We start from the raw sequence: 12,597 nt of genomic DNA, 5'->3' as shown, positions 1-12,597 counted from the left end.
GCCCATTGGAATGCATTGCACTACCAGATGGACACGCTCCAAGCCCGGCCATCTGGTAGTTGGCGATATGAATGATTGGAAGGACACGATGGCCGGCTTGCTCTGGAAGTCTGGATGGGCACTGATTTGAAATGTTTCTCCAGTTAGGTCTATACGAAGGATGGACACTTTTGCCATGACCTCCCCCTCTGTCACCCAGGATATGGATTACTGTAGAAAGTGTTAATGGGTCCTGTCTGCGCTCCATTTGTTTCTCGCTGCCCAACCCGGGCTCCATGGCGAAACCACTGCACCCCCCAAGCTGGCCAAGGGCTGCGCCCCACGGGTTTCCTGTCCCTCCCTGGAGGGAAATACTCTCACATGCTATGGCAAGTGCTGCAGGAGAGCTGGGTGTGTTGCCCCCACCCTTGGGTGCCTACCTTGCACGTGCGTTGACCACCCCCCTACCCAGCTGAAGTCTCTGGGATCCTGCCGTTCCTTTGCAGGGTGCCAGTGGCCCTTCCTGCCTGGGCTCATTTGAATGCCTTGCACTACCAGATGGCCATGCTCCGAGGCCAAAACAACCATTCCCTGGGGTGCCAACCCCCCTGTCACCACACAAGTTGTGGCATGTAGAAAACCCCCTCCCACTTTAAGTTGTGCCTGGGCCCAGCTTCTCCCCCCTCCTTACAACTCCTTCCATGGCGGAGCAGGCCTGTGTGCTTGAGCTGTTCACCAAACCCCAAGTGTTGAGGGCACGCACTGATGCTTGGGTCACAAAGACCACTGAGGGTGTGAAGGTCGGCCCGAGGCAGGCATGTGGCTCCCCCCATTGCCACCCTCCAGCAGGGGCGACTACCTGGTTGATCCTGCCAGTAGCATATGCTTGTCTCAAAGATTAAGCCAATGCACATGTAAGTACACATAGGCGGTACAGTCAAACTGTGAATGGCTCATTAAATCGATTATGGTTCCTTTGATCGCTCCATCTGTTACTTGGATAACTGCGGTTATTCTAGAGCTAATACATGCAGATGAGCACTGACATCCCAGGATGCGTGCATTTATCAGACCAAGACCAATCCGAGCTCGCCTGGCCGCTTTGGTCACTCTAGCTATCCTCTGGATGATCGCACGTCCCTGTGACGGTAACAATACGTTCGGATGTCTGCCCTATCAACTTTCAATGGTACTTTCTGTGCCTACACAGGTGACCACGGGTAACAGGGAATCAGGGTTCGGTTCACATGAAGGAGCCTGAGAAAAGGCTACCACATCTAAGGAAGGCAGCAGGTGTGCGAATGACCCACTCCCGACTCAGGGAGATAGTGATGAAAAATACCAATAGACGACTCTTTCGAGTCTGGTGCCAGCAGCTGCAGTAATTCCAGCTCCAGTAGCATATATTAAGCCCGTACTTGGAAATTGGGAATGTGCTGGTGGTCTGCCGCAAGGTGAGCTACCACCTGCCACAGCCTCTCCGTGCCCCCTGTATGCTCTTGACTGAGTGTCCTGGGGTTCCGAAGCATTTACTTTGAAAAAATTAGTGTTCAAAGCAGGCCGGTCACCTGGATGCTTCCAATAGGAATAATGGAATAGGCCTTGAGGTTCTATATTGTTGATTTTTGGAACTGGGGCCATGATTAAGAGGAATGGCCTCGGGCATTCGCATTGTGTCACTAGAGGTGAATTTTTGGACTGGCGCAAAACGAAACAAAGATAAAGCATTTGCCAAGAATGTTTTCATTAATCAAGAATGAAAATCAGAGGTTCAAAGACGATCAGATACTGTCGTAGTTCCGACCATATACAATGCCATCTGTTTTTTCCATGACCCGCCAAGCAGCTTTCCGCAAACCAAAGTCTTTGGGTTCTGGGGGAGTATGGTTGCCAAGCTGAAACTTAAAGGAATTGATGCAAGGGCACCATCAGGAGTGGAGCCTGCGGCTTAATTTCATTAACACATTAACACATGAAGCACATGAAGCCTCACCTGGCCCAGACACAGAAAAGATTGACAGATTGATAGCTCTTTCTCGATTCTGTGGATGTTGGTGCATGACCTTTCTTAGTTGGTGGAGCGATTTTTCTGGTTAATTCTGATAATGCACAAGACTCCTTCCTGCTAACTTGTTACATGACCCCCAGTGGTCAGCATTGAAATTCTTCAAGGGACAAGTGCGTTTGTCATGATCCATCGATCACGCCCCTTTTGGTCCTCCTGGTCCCTGGCACATCGGGGGTTACTCGCCGTAGTACACCCAACATGGCCGTATTCGCAGAATGCGGTCTATCGACCTTTACATCCATGCAGGACGTTCCATAAAGTAACAACGCTCCGCGTCTCCGCGCGTCTCAACGCTTTCGTTAGCTGAGGCTAGACATGCGTCGCGTTGTGCTCCTGGAACTGAGTTGCTGCTCTAATTCCCGGACCCTCTCCTTCTCCTTCCCTTTCCTTGTACCTGTTCTTCCGCGTTCCACACACACCTCTCCCGTGTGCACTCTTCCCTCCTGGTCTTCCTGGATTTTCCTTGATCCCGGATGAAGAAGCTGAACGAATCCTGGAATCCGACGATGGCCGAGCGGGCTTATGCAAGAGCGGAACAGCACGGAAGAAAACCCCGGCGAAGGATCCCGCAAGACAACATAAACAGGTGAGAAAACACGAAACCTGTGACAGATTGAGACGCCACCTGACTGAATTCGACACAGACATGGAAGCGGCCATCCAGGACCTAATGCGTGGCATGCAAGAGCTGATGACCGAAGTGCAAAATTTAAAAGCAGAGAACGCCACCTTAAAGCAATTGGTGTTGTCCCGTGAATCCGCTAGAAAGAGAGTGTAATACTGGGCGGCGTTGTTGATAAATAAAGTCTTCGTGGATTCCTTGATTCATGTTTGGTCCACTTTACTTTCAAGCCTTATTATTTTTCTACACCCAGGGCTAAGGTGGGCTTTATTATTTCGCATCTTTCCGGCAATGCCTTGACCTGGGCCACCCCACTGGTTAACTCTGGGTATTCTCTCCTGGATGTTTACGATGGCTTCATACAGGCCCTTAAAACCATGTTTGACCACCCAGAGCAGGTCTACAGTGTCCAGGAACGTCTACTCGACTTTCAACAAGGAACCCAGGAATGCTTACGTATGTCACACGCTTCAAACAGCTGGCTAAAGAGGCGGATTGGTCCCCAGAAGCTTGTTTTACCCTATTTCGAAGAGGGCTAAACGAAGACATCAAGGATGAACTAGCCAGAGTGGCGCGCCCAAGTTCTTATCAGGTCCTAATGGATCTTGCCCTGCAGATAGACTTTCGCATTCAGGAGAGAAAGGCAGAGAAAAAGAAAAGCAAGTCGCCATTCCAGAAGAGCTCCATTGGAATACCCTCGAAACCCGAAGGTATTCCCACTTCAAGTAACAAGCCTGAACCTATGCAGCTAGGGGCATTCCATGGACCCATATCCTCCCAAGAAAGAATGTGTAGGATCCATACCTGGTTGTGTATGTATTGTGCATCAGACAAACATTTAGTGAGAGAGTGCCCAATAGCCCCCCCACCGCGCTCGGGAAACGCCAGCTCCCGATCCTAAATGGAGCACAGGTTCGGGAGAGAGATGCCTGCTCCACATCAATTCCATCCTTGAACTCTCCTGGACAAAATTCTTTGGTGATCTTACAGGCCTTCTTATCGCCATCCAAGAAGGAAACGCATCCCATCCTGGCACTGGTGGACTGTGGAGCTATGGGGGTGTTCATAGACCAAGAATGGGTTCTTAAACACCATATTCCTTACGAATCCCTGACTATCATGCAACCTGTAGAAGCTATTGATGGAAGACCCCTTTCTTCAGGACCCATAACCCTTCAGACCAAGGACGTCGAACTTGCCATAAACCACCATCGAGAAAGGATAAAATTTGACATCATCAAGTCGGCCCACTACCCAATGGTTTTGGGAATGCCCTGGCTTCAAAAACACAATCCGTACATCAATTGGGCAGCGGGTTCCTTGTTCCTGGGCTCAGAATTTTGTATGTCCCACTGTTTATTGTCAGACCTTACTCCGACACCATCAGAAGGACATCCAACGAATTACCAAGGTACCATCTCTGTCTCAAACATTATCCGGGTTCCGGAGATTTACCAGGAATATTCTGATGTCTTCTCCACTGCCATTGTCCAGGCGTTACCTCCCCATAGACCTGAGGACTGTGCTATAGAAACGGACCCTTCCGCTTTAATTCCCTTTGGGAGGATGTTCATCTTATCCGAACCTGAAAAGAAAGCCCTTCGAGAATACCTGGATACTAATCTTGCAAATGGCACTATACGACTCTCTAAATCCCCAGCAGGGGCCTCACTGTTTTTTGTTCCCAAGAAAGATACCAAGGAACTCAGACCGTGTCTGGACTATCGAGGTCTAAACCAATGCACCCTTAAGGATCGCTATCCGTTACCCTTGATCTCGGACATTCTGGAGGCAGTAAGGGGCGCAGTTGTTTTCACCAAGTTGGATCTCAGGGGTGCCTACCATCTGATTCGCATTAGGGCAGGAGACGAGTGGAAAACGGCCTTTAGAACACCCTTTGGTCATTATGAATACCTGGTCATGCCTTTTGGACTTGCTAATGCCCCGGCGGTCTTCCAACACTTCATAGATAGGGTGTTCTCAGACATGCTATTTCTTTTTGTGATTGTCTATCTGGACGATATCCTAATATTTCCGAAGGACATTACCAAGCACGAAGAACATGTAAAGGCAGTGTTACAACGACTACGCGAAAACAAGCTCCTGGCAAAGCCCGAGAAATGCATCTTCCATGTTTCTACTGTACACTACCTAGGATTTATCCTTAGTCCAGCAGGCATTGGAATGGATCAATCCAAGGTTAAGGCAACATTATCCTGGCCAAGCCCCACCTCTGTGAAACAAATCCAGTCTTTCCTGGGCTTAGTTAATTTCTACAGGAAATTCATACCTTCCTTTTCCAAGATAGTCCAACCAATCATTGTTCTATTAAAGAAAGATGTACCCTTCCTTTGGACCACAACTCAAGAGGAAGCCTTTCAACGGTTGAAGACTGAGTTTACACAAGCTCCCATCCTGGCTCAACCTGATGTCAACCGACCATTCATAGTAGAGACAGATGCCTCCAGTTACGCTATTGGAGCCGTCCTCAAACAGTTATCCGGGGACAGGATGGAACACCCCATCGCTTACCTTTCCCGGACGTTAACTCCCAGTGAAACCCATTACTCAGTCTTGGAAAAGGAACTGCTGGCCATCTGTCAAGCCTTCACCGAGTGGTGTCATCTACTCCTCGGAGCGAAGCATCCTGTCCAGGTCCGCACGGACCATCAAAACCTACAAGTACTGCAAGCCTTGGAATGTAGGAATAGCTGTCAAGCTCGCTGGGCCTTCTTCTTCGCCCAGTTCCAGTTCCAGATTCACCACGTTCCCGGAACACAAAATCTAATAGCTGACGCCCTCTCTCGACGTCCAGACTACGAACCTCCGGGAGATCGGGCATATCCCAAGATGTTTCCCCATACAATTTTTGTAGCTCAAGCAAACAATCTCCTGGAAGACATTCGCATGCAAACTCAGACTTCAGAACTCTAGAAGGATCCTTCGAAAAGGACTCTATGGGATCTGAGAACCCAGGACGGATACCTGTTTAAAAATAACAACCTGGTGATTCCCACACAGAAACTACAACAAAAGATAATAAACCTCTGCCATGATACCCCTCACTTCCGGTCATCGCGGCATTACCAACACCCTCCGGCTAATACAAAGACAATTCTGGTGACCCAGAATGAAGGCTGACGTTCAACTGTACGTGCAATCTTGTTCCGTCTGTAATCAAAACAAACATGACAACCAGAAACCAGCAGGACTCTTATTACAGCCTACACCACGAACAAGACCTTTGGAAGTCATTGCCACAGATTTTACTGTAGAATTACCGCCATCCAGAGGGTACACCACTATCATGGTCACCATTGACTTTTTCACTCATATGGCCCATTTTACACCTCTGTATAAGTTACCATCCTCGTCAGAACTTGCTGGAATCTTCCTGGAACACATCTTCCGACTGCATGGACTTCCTTCCAAGATTATATCGGACAGAGGACCACAGTATATCTCTCAATTTTGGAAGCACCTCTGCAGGATACTAGGAATCCAATGAGCCCTCTCCTCAGGATATCATCCCCAAACCAATGGAGTCACAGAACGAGTGAATCAAACCCTTGAACAATACCTTCGTTGTTTTTCTACTAAGGTCCAGGACGATTGGTCGCTTCTGATACCAGTGGCAGAATTCGCCTACAACAATTCAGACCATTCGGCTGTTAAAACCAGCCCTTTCTTTTGCAGCCATGGATTCCACCCTGCGGTACTACCTTCAGTCCTTCCGCATCCTACACCAGTTCCAACAGTCGATTCCTGGATTGAAACACTCATCAATGTACAGAGAGAAGCCAAGGAACATCTAGAAAGAGCACAGATCCAAACTAAGCACTATGCAGATTCGAGGAGAAGGCCAGGGCCTTCTTACACTATTGGAGATAAAGTATGGCTATCCTCGAAGCTACTGCCCCGACATCTCAGACCGAATAAGCTGACTCCTCGATATTATGGGCCCTTTCCTATAAAAGAAATCATTAACCCTGTGGTCTTTCGACTTAAACTACCAGACTCATGGAAGAAAATCCATCCAGTTTTTCACAAATCTCTATTGAAGCCTTACATCCAAACCACCCGGACTAATCTTAGACCCAGTCATGTGGTTGTCAACGACCAACTAGAATATGAAGTGTCTCGAATATGTGACTCCAGAAATAGACGAGGACAACTTCAATACCTGGTGGAATGGAAGGGCTATCCACCCAGTGAACGTACCTGGGAACCAGTCTCAAACCTAAACTCCCCCAGATTGCTCAGAAAATTCCATCTAATACATCCAGGCAAACCCGGTGGAACGAGTTTTAGAAAGGGGCATGCTGTCATGATCCATCGATCACGCCCCTTTTGGTCCTCCTGGTCCCTGGCACGTTGGGGGTTACTCGCCGTAGTACACCCAACATGGCCATATTCGCAGAACGTGGTCTATCGACCTTTATATCCATGCAGCACGTTCCATAAAGTAACCACGCCCCGCGGCTCCGCGCATCTCAACGCTTTCGTTAGCTGAAGCTAGACGTGCGTCGCGTTGTGCTCCTGGAACTGAGTTGCTGCTCTAATTCCCAGACCCTCTCCTTCTCCTTCCCTTTCCTTGTACCGGTTCTTCCGCGTTCCACGCACACCTCTCCCGTGTGCACTCTTCCCTCCTGGTCTTCCTGGATTTTCCTTGATCCCAGACGAAGAAGCTGAACGAATCCGGGAATCCGACAACGGCCGAGCGGGCTTATACAAGAGCCGAACAGCACGGAAGAAAACCCCGGCGAAGGATCCCGCAAGACAACATAAACAGGTGAGAAAACACGAAACCTGTGACAGTGTTCAGCATACGAGATCGATCAATAACAGGTCTGTGATTCCCTTAGATTTCTGGGGATGCACGTGCGCTACACTGAATGGATCAGTGTGTGTCTACCCTTTGCTGACAGGTGCGGATAACACGCTGAAACCCGTTCATGATAGGGCTTGGCGATTACGATTATTTCCCATGAACAAGGAATTCCCAGTAAGTGCGGGTCATAATCTCGCGTTGATTAAGCCCTTGCCCTTTGTACACATCTCCCGCCACTACTACTGATTTGATGGTTTAGTGAGGTCCTCGGATCGGCCCCTACGGTTTTGGAAACAGCCCTGGTGGGGCACCGAGAAGACGATCACACTTGACTACCTAGAGGAAGCAAAAGTTGTAACAAGGTTTCCGTAGGTGAACTTGAGGAAGGATCATCAATGTCATAGCAGCCGGAGGGAGAGCCTGAGCCTGATCTCAGTTGCGTCCGAGACATGCACTTGCAGCCTTGGTGCCTCTCACGGTATGGTCAGGTCAACAAAGCGGTCCGCGGCCGTGGCGGGAGCAGGATCCCTTCCACCACAGGGTCCGTGACCCAGCGTATGGACAGGGATGTCCAGCAGGGTTGGCTTAACCCTACTGGACATCAAATCCTGCACCAGTAAGGGAGCCCTGAGCGCCCCCCCTCCTCTCCGAGGCGGCCTCTGAGCTGTTGTGCCAGTGGACAAGTGTTGACAGGGCCCCCCCAGTCAAAAGGGAAGTCCTGAGTGGGGGCAGCCGGGAACAGAGGGAAGCTTGGCTGTTGTTATGTTATGTTATTTTATTTATAAGGCGCCAAAGCCCGAAAGTATCCAGGCACCATGAAGAAGGAAGGTAGGCCCTATCGAGTACAACCAGGTAGCTGGATCCGATTTTTATGAAAATAGAAAGGTCTTCAACTGTTTCTGAAAAATCAGAAGATTGGTTGTATTGCGTAGGGACACCGGAAGGGCGTTCCAGGCCTGTGTGTCCTGCACATGAAAGGCGCGGCCATTGCCACCAGCTCTTTTTACTCGATCTACATGTAGAGAGCAGGTCTTAGCTGAGCGAATAGATCTGCTAGGCACATATATCTTCAGCCTGTTCTTAAGATATATAGGTGCGTCGCCGTAGATGCATTTACGACAGGTTGTCAAGAGCTTGAATTGTATTCTAGCTGAGACTGGCAGCCAGTGGAGACTCCTCCTGGCTGCAGATGTGGGCTCTAGCCGATTCATCTGAAAGACGATGCGTACCGCGGTGTTTTGAATCTTTTGGAGTCTTTGTAAATCTACTTTCTTTGCCACTCCCAAAAGAGCGTTACAATAGTCCACTTTAGGCAGTATTACGGGCCAGACTAATTTTTTGCGGTTTTCCTCTGAAACCAACGGGGCCACTTGACCAAGCACTTTCAGATGATAATTAGTGCTTTTCACAATGGCGTCAACATGGGCCTTGTTGTCTACACTGGCCTCCAAATAGGTGTCCAAGGTCTTAACCTTGGGTACCACTGGTATCTGACATCCGTCGACCAAAAAGCTGTTGTACTGAGAACCCAACTTCTCTCTAGCTTGTCTGGGACCATATAACATTAGCTCTGTCTTGGTGGCGTTAAGGCAGAGCCAATTGGTTGTCATCCAGCTTTTTACCATTTGGTAGACCCAGTCTACGTTTTGTTGGTCCTTACTGTGGTCTCCACCGACCTCCAGTGCCAACTGAAAGTCGTCTGAATAGTTGCAGAAAAAGAGGTCTGAATTCTCAAGATCCCTGCATAATGGGATAATGTAAATGTTAAAGAGCAAGGGGGAGAGGCAAGCCCCCTGAGGGACTCCACAGATGGTAATCTCAGCATCAGAGTCACTCTCACCCCAGTGCACCCGGGAGCTACGTCCCTCAAGGAATGACTTGAGCCAGGTTATTGCCTCCACTGAGAGACCTCCAACAGTAGACATGCGTTCTAACAGAATCTTGTGATCTAGCAAGTCAAAGGCTGCCGATAGATCGAGTAGCCTCAGCAGCCCCGATTTTCCAGATTCCAGTCCAGATAGCATGTGCGTCTGCAGATCCAGCAAGGCACTCTCGGTGCCATGAAAGCTGCGGAACCCTGATTGTTTAGTGTGAAAGATATTTCTTTCTGCCACTTGTGCCTGCAGTTGTAGCGTAGCTACTTTGTCCACAAGTTTTAGAAAAAAAGGGTATTAGTAATTGGTCTGAGGTTTGCGGCATCATTAGGGTCTAGACCAACCTTTTTTAACAGTGGAGTGACTACTACATGTTTTATATATGGGGGAATGTGATTGGTACGAAAAGAGGAATTTACAAAACGACAGAGAAAAGGGGCAAAGATGTCCTTGTGTTCTAATATGATTTTAGATGGTAAAGGTTCACCAGGGCAACTAGTCGGATGCATGACTCGAATAATGTTACAAATATCTGTTACAGTATGTTCTTTGAAATTAAACTTAGCTTGGGGTTGCTGAGGAGATCTCCTAGATGCAATTTTAGATGTAAACTGTGTCTTCTTATTGCTGTCATGATTGGGTTAGCTGAAAGTAGCACTAGGAGTTATTTTGGCTAATTCTTGATGGATTTTATTTTGGGCCGTTTTCAATTTATCAGCAAACGCTTTTTGTACCTTTTTACAATCATCCCTTGTGGGTTTGATGACCGGGTTTATACTGGCAGGCTTTTCCCAAGATCTCAGGAGACTAAAAAGCTCTTTAGTTTGATTCCCAGCGTTAGTAATTTGATTATTGTAGAAGTTATGCTTAGCTTGTACAATTTCTGACTTATATTCCTTAGCCTTAATTTTCCACATTTCTAAATTTTCTGCAGTGTTCTCTTTTTTTTGCCAGGTATGTTCCGCCGGTCTTTTAACTGTTTTCAATTCTGCTAGTGCTGGAGTAAACCATTGGTGATGGTTAGGGGTATCTCTGACCTTTCTAACTTTCAACGGTGCAACGTGATCCAGCATTTTAAAAATGTGATCGTTATAGGTACTAATAAGTACTTCCGGACTATCTGAGTCCTTAGTAGTTTTCATTATCGTCTCCAAGCATGCTGAGAGAATAGGAGGTGTAACAAGCTTCATGTTCCTTCCAAACAATTCATGCATAGGTTCATGTTTCCTGGGATGAGTGATCGGAAGGGTCGGTCGGAAATGAATAGAGGAATGATCCGACCAAGGACATGGCGTGGTAACTACATTATCAATCAAAATATTTCCACTTCCCACCCAATACAGGATATGACCTTTTATATGCGTAGCTTCGCTGTTATAAATAAATATATAATGGTTATGTGAGGATTTGTCAAGATCAATAGCTTTCCAGTCCTTAGCATTACCCTTCCATACGTTAACGTCACCCAGAATCACCACTGCAGTGTTAGTGGTCAACAGCGGTGTAATAGTGTCCACAATGTCGTCATTGAAATTGGGAGAATCGCCTGGGGGGGGGGGCGATAAATGAGGATGAGGTTAATGCTGTGATTGAAGTCAGCAAGTAACTTCATGTGCTGTTACCGAAGGACTCCTCCCCAGGTGGATAGGGGCCGGGCATGCAGGGTGAGCTCTGAACCATGGCACAGCGGGGCCTACTTGACGGGCGGGTGTCGAGGTTCTGGCCGCCCACCACCGTGTTTGAGGTATGGGTAGGTTCGCCGGTGCAACAGGAGACCTTCCCTCATGTCCAGGTACCTGGAGCTTGGCCCTGTGTGGCTAGGCTGGAGCTTGAATATTCTAGCGGTCCCACCCGACCCCCAATGCCAACTCCGGCCCTCCTCTTAGTATCCCTTGAAAGGGGAGCAGGAGGTCACAGACAGGGGAATGAGCAATCAGCCGTGTGGTCCAGCCATGGCCACCCTGCCTCCGTCATCGTGGGAAGCCTGTCACGCTACCGCAGAAGACAGCAAGTGGGCATCGCGGGCTTCGCACCTAGAACTCATTTTATTTTTTTTAAAACTTTATTTAACTCGTTTTCAATAAGTTACAGAGAGGTCAACTTAGCATTTCCGCATACGTATAAATCTACATGTGTTTTGTGCATTACATTTACACACTTTTCCAGCGTTATAGTGTCATACATTACATTCAGTTCTAGTGCACACATTTCTTTTTCCTCTACAGTATTGTTACCTTGCTAGTTCGTCTAATTTTGTTGATTAATATGATTACCCCTCTTGCTTGTGATGAGTAGGTGGTATAATATCTGTTTTCCCCCACCTGGGTGCCATTTGTGTATGCGTTACTTCCAGTGCATGAGTTTCCTGTAGCATGACTATGTTGGGAGTGTGATGCTCCAGGTATGCCCATATTTTGCTAATTTCTATCGGATTATTTAATCCACGCACATTCCATGATATAAATTTCAAGTGATCAGCCATTCTGGTGTGTTCAGTGGTTAATTCTCGCCATCAGGACCATGTACACCTTGCCGGTAACCTGGGTAATGCGTATTCCATAGTCTGTGCTTTGTTTGATCATCCACTTCACCCACACGCAACTTTTCACCATTACTCTTCAGTCAGGTTGGGTTTCGCTTACCCAACTTCTCGATGTCGATACAACTTGTTGAACTCCCCCCCTAAAACCCCCACCCGCACCATCTGCCCCAACTTGATGATGACATAGCCCAACACACTTGGAAACTCCTCAGGGCGCTGTGTTGACTGCCATGTCCATCCGGCTCGGCAGCAACATGCCCCATCATGTCTTTTACAGTTTTGTTCTTGCATGTCTAGTTTCCATGTCTCTCTTCCGGATGTCTATTTAAGTTATCTCATCAGCTCAATCATTATTTTCAGCACGGTCACCGCCTCCAGATGGTTGGGCCATCTGTTCCTCATTTTGGCAAGGTCGGGGTAGGAGGAATTGAGGCTTCCACATAGAGGAGCGCTCTTGCTGGGTTTTCAAATAAATTGGCTCTTCCCCCATGCTGGGGAAGCAGGGAAGATCAAGGAGTATGGGACTTGGCGTGCTACGAGGAGGCATTTCACTGAATCATATGTCTTCCTTTGCGCTTGCACTCCATCGGTGAAGTCAGGGTATTTGTGTATATTGCTGGATTCATAACCTAGTATTCCAATTTCCCTGGAGAGCTTTAGGATGGTGTCTCGTCTCTATAA

This window comes from Ambystoma mexicanum, chromosome 8, assembly GCF_040938575.1.
Source record: "Ambystoma mexicanum isolate Mex_15411 chromosome 8, UKY_AmexF1_1, whole genome shotgun sequence".
Taxonomy (NCBI): Eukaryota; Metazoa; Chordata; class Amphibia; order Caudata; family Ambystomatidae; genus Ambystoma; species Ambystoma mexicanum.
Note: the sequence above shows the minus strand (reverse complement) of the source record.